Source organism: Triturus cristatus, chromosome 4_2, assembly GCF_964204655.1.
Source record: "Triturus cristatus chromosome 4_2, aTriCri1.1, whole genome shotgun sequence".
Lineage (NCBI taxonomy): Eukaryota > Metazoa > Chordata > Amphibia > Caudata > Salamandridae > Triturus > Triturus cristatus.
Genome location: NC_140586.1, coordinates 382,986,831 through 383,003,574, shown reverse-complemented (window position 1 = coordinate 383,003,574; position 16,744 = coordinate 382,986,831).

Genomic DNA, 16,744 nt, shown 5'->3' with positions numbered 1-16,744 from the left:
GTCTCAATTTGAGGACTCTATCCTCCCCCCTCTGGGGTCCTTGTTTATCTGTTCAAGGAAGAAAAAGCTAAGATGGGATAAATCTGAAAAATGTTTGTCATTGAAATGGCGTGCTACAAGGTATTTTGGGTCATTGATGGTAATGGCTCTACTGTGCTCTAATATTCTTTTCTTCGCCATGAGAGTGGTACTGCCTATATACCAGAGCTTGCATGGGCATTCAATTGCGTATATGACTAACGTGGAACTACAAGTGAGGAACTGGGTTATGGATTTACTAACAAACTGCTGTTTTTGCAGGCCTTGCAATGGACGCAAGGAAAGAAACCAATAAGACCATGTTCATATCTATTGGGATAGATGGTAATGTCACTATGCACTAACATGTCCTTCACATTTTTACCTCGTCTGTATGTTATATTAGGTCTGTCAGGGATGGTGTCACCAATTGTATTGTCATATTTCAGAATGCCCCAGTTTTTTGTCAGAATGTGTTTGATGCTGTTGGAATCTGAATTGTACATCATAATGATTCTCGTACTGTCCTCACCTATGTCTGTTTCCGGTATTATAGTGTCAGAAATGGTCTGAGCTCTATTCACCCCATCTGCTCTGTCTTTGGCTTTTTTGAGCACCCAATTAGGATATCCTCTTGTTTTGAAGCACTCAATCATAGCTTTACATTCATGTTGGTATGCTTCTTCAGTGTTGCAGTTCCTTTTTGCCCTCAGCAGCTCTCCATAAGGGATGCTCTACTTGAGGGCTTCCGGATGGCTACTCTGGGCCTGAAATATGCTGTTACCCGCGGTGGACTTCCAGAACAAAGCAGAATGAACTTGATTCTGCTTTATTTCGAGGATGACATCAAGGTATTCTGCTTTGGTTTTACTGATGCTACCTGTGAGTAATATATTGCGGTCATTATTGTTCAGTTTCTTTATTAACTCACTGGTATCATGTTCGGAAACCCTCCAAATATGAACAAGCCATCGATGTACCTGACCCACATCGTGAAATGTTCGAAATCCAGAGTGTAATCCGGATTGGCCAAAATCTCCTCCTCCTAGTAGCCCATAAACAGATTGGCAAAGCTGGGAGCAAAGCATGATCCCATCGCTGTCCCTGTGGTCTTCCTGTAGAGGGCACCATTGAACATGAAGTTGTTATTTTTGAGGCAATACTCTGTCATCTGTAGTAGCATTTGACTGTGGTCACGGAATCTGACTGATCTAGGATTGAGGAAATGCGAGCCCGCATCTAAACCTTGTTGGTGATCGATGATTGTGTACAAAGAATGCACATTAAGTGTGCTGAACATTCCCTGACGGAAATCATTACATGAGCGCTCTGGATGCGATTACTCTGTGTACCGTACAGTTACTTAAATGCATTGTATATTATTATACAACATTGTGAAGTCCAACATGATTGTCGCCAAACAATTGGATCTACGCAGAGCGTATTTAACATACATTTTGCCTGAGTAAGTACTTTTTGCGAGTTGGCAGTTGCTTCAACCGCAATACTGATAAAGTTTTTTGATTATGAACGCCCTCTACCTTGCACTCGCACGGGCAACCCCAATCTGAACGCACAAGAATGCCTGCATTTTATTATTTGCAACACTGACTAGGCAGCTTATTTATTTATATTTTGACTGAACTCATGAGATTGTCACGTTATTGTAGTGTGTGCATTTATCGTAGCAAGGTGCTTATAATGTTTCCCATGTATTTACAACATTGATAATTTTTCCATGATAACATGGCTGGCAGCAACGACACGTTTGTTTTGGTTGTCCCTTTTTTATGTTTGTACAATTCACCATGTTTTAAAAGTTACCATTCCTTTTGTGCACTTTACACGTGAGCACGGCTGTGGATGCAGTCGATACGCATAGTGTAATAAACATTCTTGCAGAACATCATCTGTACGGAGTTTCATTGTCCTGAGAGCGCACAAAATGCAATTTTGGTGAAATTTTACAGCCGGTACGCTCTGCCAGCGTGTGGGCCACTTTTCTTGGGTCCCCCACGATCCGGAAGGAGCAACGTTGTTTGAAATTTGACTGAGGTTCGAATTCGGACCGGCCATGACACATTGGGAGCAGGACGACAGGAGGTGTTGGAGACCTTTGAATCGTGGGGAGCTTTGAGGTAAGTCCGTGCCTGCACTTTCCGCCCCTTGCGCGAGGAAGATGTGTTGTGCATTGGTCGATGCATGCTATTCCTGCTTCCCGGTGCAGCAGCAGTGACAAGCTGGTCTTGCGCCTCTGCTCTTCCCGCGCAGCGCAATAAACCACCATGGTGGTTTCATTGACAAACAGCACGCTTATTGAGGATATCCTTTTGTGACTCCAAAAATGTCTCTACACGCGTGCGAGTGCCATTTAAACATTTTTTCGGCATTTAGTTGTATGGCAGAAACAACCTGATATTTAAAGGGGGACATTGAACTCCGTTTCAAGTCGTAATTCTGCAGAGTGTTGTGCACTATGGAAGAAGAGGCAGAAAGAAGAGCAGCTGCTCTTGCGATATTTTCCAGAAAACCAGGACAAGCAACCATGTAAGAGAACAGGACCACCACGCTCTAACCAACAGAAGAAAAATTGTGCAAATTAGAAAAACTGAAAAGGACAGAGATTTCGAAATGGTGGGAGTCCATTTCTTTACAGAATTATGTTGATCAAGGAATGGCACCCAGAGGTCTAAGAATTTTTACAACTCCCATGTATGAAACGCCAAATCCTAAGATGCTTGAGGATTGGTCGGAGAATTCCTCTCTGAGCTCCAAGCAGATGCTGGAAATTTTCATTATATACACTTGGATCGACCGTGAAGCAAAACTCAAGCAAATCCATGAGATCGTGGAAGACCTAAAAGCACATGTGGACTTTGCGATCCTACACAAATCCCTAGCAACAATGAAAGATCGATTAAAAAAACATAGAGAGGACATTAAAGCCCGCAAGCAGAGGAAATTAAATCAGGACAATGGAGACTACGAAAGCGGTAGAATACTGACTTTCAGTAGAAAATACGATCATCTTTTTAACCAACTAACAGCGCAGGAGGCAGTTCCCACGGAAAACACAGGGAACTCAGTGTCGGAGATTTCTATGGCTAGTGGCAATGAATCTGATGTCTTAGTGGGCAATGCCTCTGGTGAGGAACGCAACCCTCGACCTGTGACTTTTTTAGACTAATACCGGCATTTACGCCGGGGTCGATAGACAACGAGGGACACTCCTATTCCAAAGATTAGGGGACAGAGAGGCCAGGGACGAGGCAAAGGATGAGTAAATGCTGAAATAGACGGAAAAGAGTCCAACAACGATGGCAAAAGAGGCAGAGGTCGGGCGGCATGGGAAACAACAAGACGTGCTCCAGAAAGGCCTACTAATGGATCTCACAATGGTAAACAAAACTGTTATTAATCTTTCTAAGAGACCTATGAGTGACATAGAAAAACAGACACTCTGCCTAGGACTCTCTTTCTGCCCTGCCTCTCCTTTCAACTATACCATTTCTAGAATAGATTTGTTCAAATATGTTTGAAAACTGAAATTGAAAAAGTGGCAGTGGCACAAACTAAAGAGACTAGGATGTACAAGAAAGTTGGCAGCATTACTGGAGATGACAATCTTAGTATAGGAGACATCCACACCTTAGTCACGATGATTGGGCTAGGACATGACGTTGACATTACCAACAACAAGATCAGTACAACACAAGTCCTTGAGGAACTGGATATAGCTTAAGACGCCTCCGCCTCAACAGATTTTAGACCCAGGTCAACTTTTTTACGTACTCTTCCCCATGACAACATTGACACTTTTCACGACAGTGTCAGCAGAGCATTTAGTAATTACGGAGAATATTGTTTGCTTCGACATGTGTCTATGATTCAGTTGTTGGCCACATTTATTAAATACTGTTACAGGATGCGGACTGCAGGTCAAGGGACTCTGAAAAATGTACTATGGACTGAAATATATTCCAACTCGCTCACAACGCACAATTTGTCTTTAGATTAGAAATGAACTGTTGATCAAATGGGATTAAGATCACATTGGGAGAGCACTTCTTGTATGACCTTGTTAAAGACCTGGCAAAGGATAAAAGGAAGGCCTATCTTTCAAAATAGACCTTCACATGTTTTTTACATTTAAACATCCTGTTTTTTTTACAAGAAACAATTAGGTCCCCAGTCCACAAATAAATCTGCTGGACCTGTTAAAAATAGTCAGCAGAAATGTATGCAACTTAAGCTCTTTTTAATACCAGCACTAGATATAAGGGTAGATGTCCCCTCTAAGGTAATAAATTGGAATCATTTGCACATTTCATTTGAATCAGTCCTAGTACTAAGATAGAACTTGTAAAACTGATAAGCCTTTTTTTTCCAGCGGTGTATGGTTGCAAACAATAGATGATATGAAGAACAATTACATTTTAAGTTAAAGGATAAGGCAGTTCAAGCCATCAGCCACTCATTCAAGTGAATCATGTATCTGATATGAAATATAAAATGTCATATTAAATGTGTCACAATTTCAGTTTAAAAGAAGGCTTGACTACTACTAGTTTAGTTTCTATACAATAGGGCTTTGTGTAAAGCGACTGAGGGGTATAGATCTATGAGTTAGGTGCTTTAAGGTGATAAGAGTTAAGGTGGTCTTGTAACACATTTAATTTTATGTAGCCTATGTCTGTAGAAGGGTCCTTTCTTTTGTTTCTTTTTTATTGCAAAGATTCTAATTAATCTACAATAAATTTGAAGTATTATTAGTATACCTAATCCCATTGATTTTAATTGATTTTTGAGTTTCCATTATTTCCTCCGGAGTAGTTTTCATTTTTTAAATTTGAAGTATTATTAGTATACCTAATCCCATTGATTTTAATTGATTTTTGAGTTTCCATTATTTCCTCCGGAGTAGTTTTCATTTTTTAATGACTCCTGATCCCTACGTCTCATTTTCTTCATTTTGGTGTCATTATAATGACTAGTTTGCTTTAGTTTTCACAAAATTTGTTTGGAAACTTTAACATATTTATTTCTTCTCTGTTATATTGTTTTATCAATGTTGCAAAGTACCACATTTACATTTTCTCTGAAAAGCATTTTGTAGCCATTGCCACGCTATCAAGGATGAGCCAGAGATTTCTAACAGATATACGTTTCCTGATAGAAATTGGAATGTTTTGGCTTTTTGATGATCCATGTTCTACCACTCAATCAATATGCCAACCGAATTAGAAAAACATTTTTATTGCAACCACCCCACAAACCACTGAGCAATAGTTGAGTAAGATGTGATCAAGTAACACTGAATCCCATGAGATAATTAGTGGAACCCCAACCCCTCTTTTACTAAGTAATTACAAGTTCAAGAACATTAGAACATAAGGGATACATTTTAAAAGATTTATTTGAAAATTAAACTCCTAGTCTAGTGCACACAAAATGAATTGTTACTATATGAAGACAAATAAAATGGCGTCAGCTATGCATGAATGAGAGGAACCACTCTAACATGATTGCGATTATAAATCTATAGCAGTCCTACCTTCATTTTGGTATTTCTAAGCACTAATCTAATCATAGCACAGCAGAAAATAAAACCTGTTTCTTATTTCAGACATAGTACACATCAGCATACGTGTTTGAATAATTGAGGACATGATCTATGTAATAACAAGGTTTGATATTCTCATCTCACATGCACAACTGCACTGATAAATCAGTGATTGAAAGCTAAGTGCTTACCGCCCCAGTAGACTTCAATTGGAACTAGAGATATGATTCTGAATTGTCTGTCTAGTGTCACCTGTCATGAATATTCCACTCTATTCTTCACTCGGTGCTTGGTTGCTATAGCTCTATTTTCTTGTGAAAACTCTTCGCATAAACAATGAACAGAAGTGGACTGATGCTCTTTCACTCATTTTCATTCTGTGAGATTATGTTAGTTTAAATAGCAACATAAAAAAGAGGCACATATTTGTCTACTTTCTAGAAACTCTTAGATATCAATAACAAAACACTTTAAAATAAAGCAGTCAGCATTCAGATAAAATATTGCTAATATATTCATGTTAGCTCTATTATCACATTGCAAAGTGAAAAATATAAAGTAAATATGTGTTGCATTTATGACACATATTTGCTATTGTTGCGCCCATAATTTGCAGCTGGAAGAAAAAAATGTTTCTTAAAAAACTCCTATGCTTGTCCGCATCGGCCTCCAATGTTTTGTGTCATCAAGAATTATCTGTCAACTACTTACTCGACTTTTTATCCCTCAGGCCTTTGATGACCTGGCGGTCTATTTGGCTGAAGGATGAGAAGTCTTTTACTAGGTCTATTATCCAGGACTGTTTGCGATTAGACAAATTTGTAGCAATACCCTGGATCAAATACATTATTGCGTGTTTTTCAGATATTTTTAACCTGAACATTGTAAATGATCCCAAAGCAGTTCTACTGATCCCCAAAGTTGAGCTAAAAAGGGTTTTTCTGGCTTTTGCAGACCTTTGCAGAGAGAAAGAGGGCTGTTGCCGCCGGAACTCTGTCCACTGTTATGTTTTATAACAGATACCTATCTACGGATGGATTTCCTGTCTATTTAACCTTGGTCACAAGACTGTCGCATACATTTGTGTTAATAAGACTCAGATTTGGAATGGTGCACCATTTGGTGGCACATCCGATAATGAAAAAACATCCATCTGGGCCTTGTAGATGTGATGGGATTTCCACGCAAAGCACATTGCACTTTATGTTGTTTTGTAAACTGTATTCTAATTTTCGTATTGCCCTTCTGAAACCAATGTTTGTTAAATACGGAATACGTACAGTCGAGCATGCAATGAAATTGATATTTAATCTGCAATCTACGGATATTTGTTTTTATATCGCAACTTTTTTAAACAAATGCATCAATTCCAGGAAAAGTATGTGTTTTTAATAAATTGTATAAATGTTCCTATTTTTAATCAGTTTCAATTAACTTATTGTGATTTCTTAATGTATAGTCATGTCTACTATAACTTGCCCTTGTTTGTTTCTTATTACGTCTGTATATTGTGCTTTTATGGTCATTAATTTGTACCGAATAAAGCTTAATTGAATTGAATTGACACATATTTACTTCTGATTCATTAACTGATACATGTAACTCAAGCAAGGGAATACCCAGAACAGAGAAGACATAGGTGCCGATTAGGATCCTGGAAAAACCGGGTACGAACCGTCGGTCGGAGCGTTTTCTCCGTCCGACTCGTACCCGGTTGTAAAACTTTACAAACATGGAAGTACGATTCGCACGGAAACACCATTTCCGTACGATTCGTAAAAAACACCCTCCGACGAAAATATACATACGAATGTGATCTGTCAGGCAGCGTTTCACGACCCAGGAAGTACGATTCGAACCGACAGCAGTCCGGACGGCAAGATTTTCATGGCACCCAAAAAGTGCCGGAAAAGCGAAGTACGCCGCGAAACGACCAGAATAGGGGGCCCGGTACGCGCCGTACCCCCCCCAGCCCCCGTGAGTACGTGCCGAACCCCCCCCAGCCCCCGTGAGTACGCGCCGAACCCCCCCAGCCCCCGTGAGTACGCGCCGTACCCCCCCAGCCCCCGTGAGTATGCGCTGAACCCCCCATCCCCCGTGAGTACGTGTCGAACCCCCCCTGCCCCCGTGAGTACGTGTCGAACCCCCCGTGTATGTACACCCATGTACGTTCGAGTCGTACCCCCACCCGTGTATGTACACCCGTGTACGTGTCGAACCCCCCGTGTATGTACACCTGTGTACGTGAGTCGTACCCCCACCCGTGTATGTACACCCGTGTACGTGTCGAACCCCCGTGTATGTACACCCGTGTACGTTCGAGTCGTACCCCCACCCGTGTATGTACACCCGTGTACGTGTCGAGCCCCCCGTGTATGTACACAAGTGTACGTGTCGAACCCCCCGTGTATGTACACCCGTGTATGTGTCGTACCCCCACCCGTGTATGTACACCCGTGTACGTGTCGAACCCCCCGTGTATGTACACCCACGTAGCACTGGGGGTACGCACCGTACATACACGGGTGGGGGTACGACTCGAACGTACATGGGTGTACATACACGGGGGGTTCGACACGTACACAGGTGTACATACACGGGGGGTACGGCGCGTACTCACGGGGGCTGGGGGGGTTCGGCGCGTACTCACAGGGGCTGGGGGGGGTACGGCACGTATGTGGCCACATGTCTCCATGGTTGCAATGAGAGTTCGGTGCGGACGGTGTTTTTTCCATACGGTTGTGACATCGGACGCATGGGATGGATCGTACTTGCGCGGTCGGACTTCACTTTTCACGTTTGTACGGTAAATCGTCCGGGGAAGTATTGGACACATTTCCCGACCCGAGGACGTGTGGGGAATTATTCCCAATGCGACTCGTATGGAGTTTTTCCCATGCGAATCGTAGTTGGCAGTTTGTACGGCACTTGTACGATTCGTACGGTAAAAAGACCGGATACGAGTCGTACGGGGAAATTGTTTCCAGGATCCTAATCGGCACCATAATATTCAAAACACTGCGGAATGATAAGAAAGATAAACACAATGAATATGTTTGTAGATTAATGTACAGCTGTGAGAACTTTCATAGTTGGTTGTGTGGGGTGTTAACTTTGCTGAAGCAACAGCCACAATCCCTACCAGGGTGAACCACAAAAGTCACTAAGTTAACCTGTGCATAACCCTCTGGTAGATTGGCACAAAACCAGTCAGGCTTAACTTAGAGGCATAACCGGTAAAAAAAGGAAAAACACAACACAAGAACAATCCCACACCAATTTTGAAAACTAGTGGTGACAAGTCCTTTGTGTAAGGCAGGGCACAACCTATTCGGTTGCAATGAGGGCTGTGCCTGGCTCCCTCCTTTAATCGTGCCAGTGATGGCCCATCCAAGGAACACTTATTCCCTTTATTGTATTGCTGTCTTGGAGGCATAAACAAAGTCCATCTGCCAACTACACCTAGTCATGTGACCCAGGAACAGATTGCAGGAACCAAATAACAAAAGCAGAAAAAAGCCAACTTTTTAAAAGTGTTGTTTTCAAAATTGTAACTTAAAATCCAACCTTGCCATTAAAGAGGGTCAAAATAATATTGTTCAGACACCAAACATGAAATGTTCATCTGTTACCAATCAAAAGTTAGCACTTGTTAAATTTAGTAAAGTAACCCAATATTATCCTATGGGTATGGTAGAGGTAGGCCTCAAAGTAGTACAACTCTAATGTAGGAGTTGTTTACTACCAGGGCATGCAAATCTTAAATGTGCATACCCAACCTTTTAATTACAATGTACCCAGTCCTATGGGCTAGCAAGGGCATACCTTAGGGGAGACTTAGATGTCTTAAAAGGAGAGTTATTGCTTGGCAAGAGGTTATTCTGACAAGTCAAATTGGCAGTTTAAAACTACACTTAGAATGCAATGGCAGACCTGGGACATGTTTTCAGGGCCTACTTAAGAGGATGGCACAATAAGTGCTGCAGCCCCACTTGTAGCATCTAATGTACAGGCCCTAGGTATATGGGATACGACTTTACTAGAGACTGATAAGTAAATTAAATATGTTGATCAGGTGCAAGACAATTTTACCCTGTTTTAGATAGTTAGCAGTGGTAAAGTACGCAGGTCCTAAAGTCTAAAAAATTAATTCAACAAAATAGGAGTGTGACGGTCAAAAGTTTAGGGCGATGCTGCAGAGAGGTCCAGGTCCAACGCGAGATATGTACACAACAATAAATGCAGAAAGCTAGGTGATTACATTAATTTTCTGATTACTGGAGCTGAATGTGTAGCATTTGCTAGCACCTTTAGTCTGTGTGGACCTAACAGAGCACACTGTAAAGTGTTAACTATGTATGCGGATAAGGCACCATATTGATTAAAATGATGACTCGACTGGCATATCTCTAGTTTACAAACATCTGCAGCATAGTTTAATGACATTCATTCTTAATTAATTTTTGTGCTATGTATCATATGATTTACATGTTTTTATTTTCATAAAAATGATCAATGTGAACATCAGAGATTGTGATATGAATTTCATAATAATTAAACACGTCCAAAGTAAGCACTTAACGATGGATAATATTCAGACACACTGATAAGATTTCTACAGCTGCAAGTATAGCATGTTCTAAAAACCAATTATCATTTGGCGGTAATGGAAAACATAATGTTACTTGCAGCTTTTGGCAAATTTACTTGCCAAAAAGAGGATAAAGAGTTCAAGACCTTCGATCAAGATGTGGTACCTGAAATGTCTTGGCACAATGGCAGTGGAGAAATGGATGGCCCACATTTGTGAAAACATAGAAATGTTCTTGTCAGTCTGGCTACCTCTCCTTACATTTGTGGCCTAACATGGCCTCTAAGATTAAGGACCATCAGACTTTTTTACAGAGAAAACTTTTGGTCCAATGATTGCTGTAAGTATGAGGGATATGGTATTGTTCTGCAGAAGAGCTGTGTTAGTTGCGCCCTCAAGGGAGGAGTTGAGGTAGGAAATTGAGCGCTTATGGGGGAAGGGCCAGTTCAGGGAGATAAGACTGATAACTTTGAAGGCAACTGTTAAGGCAGCAGAGACATCCAATATTTATGTTATTGTCATCTTTGGCCTGTGAATAAATTAATACAAAGATGTTAAACAAAATAGTTTTTCTTTCAACTCACCCCTAGCATCATCCTCGGCATGGACCTAAATGCGCATTTTCTATAGTCCATTTTCTATTTTTCTTCCCCTCAAGACCTTTGTGTCATATATAATCATTCTCTAGTCCTCTACTTGAACTTTCCATATGTTAAGCAATTCTCCAGGCAGCCTTGTCCAGAGTTATTTGCTACGGTGTCCTTGTAACATCAAAAAACCTTAGTGTACTTAATTGTCAGATGCGTTACTGAATTGAGTCTCCAGACCATAAAGGCTCCTGTTTTTCAATATCTAGACTTAATTTTTGTTTGTGTTTCAGGAGAAATCCTTTACCTCTGCTGTAGGGTTGGCAATCTAATCAGAGAAACCTATTGTATATGCCCTGTATCAGAACATTGGAACCGAGTTGAGATCTCCATTGAAGACAATGGAGAAGCAGCAATGTATATAAACGTGTATAGGCCATTGCATTCAACATTTCAATGTTCTAATGCACGACCTCTGCCTTTCTCTTTCCCCTGCCTCTCCAAAATATATGGAGTGGGCAGGGGACAGCAAAAGTCAGAGGTTGTTTTGCAGGACACATGGGAGCCTGCCTCCTCCCTCCCCCGTGGCTCACAAAGTCATCGGAGCCTCGGAATGATGGAGGGGGATTTCTGTTCAGCTCCTTGGTTTTCCTGGCTTGACTTAACAAGAAAAAGTGATTTAGCCAACCCCAGGAAGAAGTAGGGGTTGATTGCAGCTTACTTTCACATTTCTAGCTGTGAATGTTCAACAGCTAACAGCTGTGGACTTGTGCATGGCTGTTGAGCAATCACAGCAACAGCTGTGAAACAGATTTTTCGGAGCCTCTGGGATCTCTACCCCCTGGAGTTCTGAGATGCCTTTGTTTTTCTAATTAGCATATTCTACCCGCAAGGGGTGGAATTTTCTGATAGCCTTATAACCGTTCTTCTCAGGCCTTTAACGCTGGAGTGGGCCTTTATTGGCTAGTATAGCCAGCTACGGGGGACTATAAGGCTATATTGGAACACTGGAACATTGGGCGTGCCATTGAAAACAATCAAGTGGCTCATGGCTACTAACGGCTGGTATAAGCCTTCTGCTCCAACATTCCAATGTTTGTCTTTCTGTTTCTCCCATTTTAATGTAAACCCTTCAACCCTCAGAAAGGGGAATGTTCAAATAGCCGTATTGCCCTTCTGCCTCAGGCTACACTAGTTGTTAAAAGCCCTCTCTATAATTATAGACCCCCACCTGCAGCTCAGGCCTATAATTTGAATTCAAGGCCTTTAAAAACGGTAACACCCTTAACAGTGACCTACGATTTGTTAGTGCCAAAAATTTGGGAGGGCAAATTGATGACCAGGGAAAAGCCAAAGCACTTACCACAAAGGCCTTCTATTTTTGGCATTCCTCTGTTTTCGGGCCTATGGATCTTGGCCGCCGTGGTAGAATAGAGCTGTAATAAATTGCATTTCAAGTATATTCATCAACTTTCAGTATCTTAATGTTCAGCCAATGATTAGAGGTTTGGAATTGTTGTAAAGCTTAATTTTCCATTAAGAGATTAGTATTTGTTTTTGTTGTTCTTATTCAGATTAGTCAATTTACAGAAATATCGAGAAAAGGTTTCATTGGAATCAGCATGATATAGACAGCATGCTCCATAGAGGAAATAGTCCCTAATTTCAGGGCTATGCGGGCACCACCAGACTGGTGGTCCGACCGCCCTATTATGCGTTTGGCAGTCGGACCTCCAAAGGACTGCTGCAACCGCTGGCGATCTGTGATCCCTCAGCACTGTTGCAGCGGTGTGATGCTGCAATATGATGGCAGTGCCGCTGCTGCACCGCCAACCATTTTACAAGTTACCTCACCGCCTCAGTTTTTGTGGGGGTGAACCTGCCATGCAAAGTGTTCCGGTGAGGAAACTAAGGGGGCCATGCATACCTTTGGGCCATGGGGTGCATTCAGGGTGTGCCCCCCTGTCTGTTTGCACCCCCTGTTCCTGCACGACATAGACTGCACAGTCCATGTCATGCAGGAACGTGCTTTGGTGCTCCCATTGTGATGTCTTTTTTAAGGCTCAGAAATGAGCCGTTGAAAGGCACAGCCGTGAGACCGCCAAAGCACCACCGGCCAGACCAGGATTAAACTTCTAATCTGGTGTGCGGAGTGCAGATGGCAGTCTTGTAGCGGGGCTATGGTGTGGTGGCCTGCTGCGAGACCGCCAATATCGTAATAAGACCCTTAGTCCAAGAGACCTAACTTATATAAGAACTCATACAGAGTTCTCTTTGAAAAAAGAGCAAGATTCTGGATCATTTAGTTAGTCAAAGAATGAACTCTCTAGAAAGAGAAGTTCCAGAAACTCAGCTGAGTTCCCTAATAACTTGCAGTAGAAGCTGCTAATTAAATCAAGGAAAATTAATCACAGCAGTAGCCATGATCAACTGTAGGAGAAGGTCTCCCTGCAAACAGATCAGGGTAAAAGATAATCACTGTTAGCAGTAACTCACAGCAATCTGGGCAAGAATTAGGGAAATAATGCATAAAGCATCGAGGATGAACTGGCATGGTAAGGAAGAATAGCGCAGCCTCTCTAACTAGGAACACGTATATATGAAACATAAAACATTTGCAACATTCAGCACGGTTCATCCGATGAAAACGGGTCTTCCGATGGTCTGTCGTCTCTCATCCCATTTCCTATGGTAAACAATAACACTGTTGAGCAGTTAGCTAAAGGTTTCTAATATGTCTTTCACTAGCTATATGAAGGAAGGTTTCTAATGAGAACTTTTGCAGGCCTATTCTGTTAACTATTGTCAGTATGCCATTGTGTGCACAAAAGACTAGTCTAAGGCAATAAAACATTTCTATCCGTAGGACTTGATGAGACCATGCCCAACAATATCCTCCATTAGCTCATCATTACTCTATTCATTATAAAATATAGCGGAATACATTGTTTAGTGAAATGAGGAAATCATACGGTGTGAGGAAGATAAGAAATACATTTCTCTTAGAACAGTACATTTTAAAGTAATGAATGATTTTACAGTCAGAGGATTAGAGCAACAGTACTAAAAGACATTTTTATTTAAATGTCAATCAGAAGTCGAAAAATATTTTTCAGGCCTAGTCGTAGAAGCACAGTAGGTATGAGAGCCTACATATTATTTAAGCTGCACATCTATTTTTACTCCTTCATGAAAGCATCTTCTCCTACAGTTTAAAGCTACATGATTAATTTATCACATTTTAAAGAAGCATTTCTATGTTTCTCTTTCTCTTCTGCAGATACAACAAAGTTAAACACATTTTCTAATCTCAGGCACATTTTTTTCAACGTTAAACGAAGTTAATTTTTATGAAAAATATAGGGCCTGATTCACAAAGGTAAAATGAGACGAATGAGCATGAGGGGACCGTCTTTGGCCTAGACCCTTCATGTGGCGGATGAAACAGCAGTGGTGTTAATTCTTATAGGGCCGAGGCCCAGAAGTACAGGCAAGAGTTTGGAACAGTCCATCCTCCCCGTTGCCTGGGAAGGGATAGGAACTTCAGGGCCCTCCGGGGCCTGGCATGTGCCCAGAGAAAACGCCCAATCACACTCTCCAAAACCTTGAACCAAGAATTATCTACCTCAAGAGGTATAGCCCTGAAGAAATATAACACTCTTGGAAGGAACATCATTTTGATTAAATGACATCTTCCTATCAGAGAGAGTCTAAGGTTATTCCAACTTGACAACCCAGCACTGGTTTTGTGAATTAGTGGGCCCAGATTTCTCTTGACCACATCATCCGGATCAGCACTAATATTGACGCCTAAGTATGTTGCGTTGAGGGACCACCCGAGTATCCTCAAACTTAATGTGTTCATTTATAAGAATTTGGGTTGTGTCCCTATTAAGTCTGTACCCCGATATGTGTCCGAAGTAGTCGGCTTCCTTTTCGATCTCCCTGACTGCTTCACTAGGAGCGGGGATAACAATCGCAAGATCATCTGCTTAGGCCAGAATTTTTGTTTCCCAGCCCCTAGTAACCATAGAGGGAATAAAATCATTACCTTGAATCCGATGGATTAAAGGGTCTATATAGAGGGCAAATAATAAGGGGGAACACGGACAACCCTGCCTTGTCCCCCGTTGGATCGTAACCAACTCCGACTCTAACCCCATTAGAGAAATTTTAGCTGTAGGATTAATATACAGCATATGAAATCCACACCCAGACCCTTCTTCTCCAATATGGCCCATAGATACCCTATCGAATGCTTTTTCAGCATCTAATAACAACAGCCATAGGGTCTCCTTGGATTTTAGCCACGTCAAATAGCATGATTACCCGGTGGATGTGGTCTGTAGTGCCCATTCCTGGGATGAAGCCCTGTTGAACAGGTGAGACAATTTTGTTTATAACCTGGGATAGTCTAGAGGCTAAACTTTTAGCTAAAAGCTTAGTGTCCGAGTTAATCAATGTGATGGGCCGATATGATCCAAGTTCATTCATTGGTTTCTCCTTTTTAAGGAATACTACCATCCTAGCTGAAGCCCATGAGTCAGGAGGAGGATTTCCCTTCTGGATGGTCAAAAATACCTCTAATATAAAATTATTGAGAGTAGAAGCGAAAATTTTATAAAATTCCCCCGGGATAAAATCTGTCCCAACAGCCTTTCCAGATACTAATTCCAACACTGCCACTGAGATTTCTTCAATTGAAATTGGTCAATCCAAGTGCTTTTGATCTTCCCTGCCAAGACTATCCATAGCCACTTGATTTAGAAATGACTGTATCCCTTCCAAGTCTGCTTCCTCTTCAGCATACAATTTCTGGTAGAATCTTTGGAAGGTATAGCATATCCCCCCTGCTTCAGAGATGGGGCCCAGCTCAGGATCTAGGATTAGTTTGATATCATTGTATGTCGTCTGCTGTTTAGCCCGAATTGCTAAGTTATGCCCCCACCTTTTCACTCAATTCGTAAGCTTTATTTTTCCATGCTCTGTATTTTTCAGCCGCTTTTTTAGCTGAGATATCTCCTATAGCTGATTTAGCTAGTATAACCTGAAGCTGGGCTGTTTCGATATCAAGGCCCCGGATGACAGCCTCCACCAGGCCAGCCTCCACTTGTTCTAGATCCTGGTGGAGTCCCTGCAGATGCGTTTTGCTTTTTTTCTGTCTATTCCAGCTGTATCTTCCCCCACGGATCCCGACTTTAAAAGCGTCCCACACTACCTCAATGGGAACAGTCCCTAAATTTTCAGCAAAAAATAACATAATCCATTCCCTGATACAAGAAATATACTCCTCATCCAGCAGCAGATCCCTTTCAAATGACCATACCACTTTAAGTTGTGGAGTTGTGTGGATATCAAGTTCTAATACAAAGGGGTTATGGTCGGACATCACCCGTGGGTATTTATATATATATGAGAGGTGGAGACCAGTCTACTGGAAATAAAAAAAGTAATCTAGGCGTACATGGACCTGGTGAGGGGTGGAATAATACGTGTAGCCTGGATCTAATGGCTCTTTATCAGCCCATACGACAAGAAGCCCATGTAAATTAACTAGCTGGGACAGTGCTCGAAAAACCTTGGGTTTTTGCCCTTGATAGACTGCTGAACTTAATAAGAAGACCTCCGTTTTTAAATTAATGTTCAAGTTCCCACATACTACCAGCGGCATGGGCCACCCCACCAATGTAACACTAATCCAGTCCAACAGAGCAGGATCATCAGTGACAGAGCCTTATATAGAACAGTGTAAACCCCTCTCCATCATATTTGCATTCTACAATGACCCATCTCCTGAGTTTATCTCCCTTAGATCTAATAAATCTAACCTTGCCTTTACTTGCAAGTATCGCCAGCCCCGTACGGGTGCCTTGCAGTGTTCTAGAAATAACTTGATACCCGGTGAGTTCCAATAGGTGTTTCTGTGATCCTTCCACGTGAGTTTCCTGGATACAGAGTATATCGGCTTTTAAATACTGTATGTCA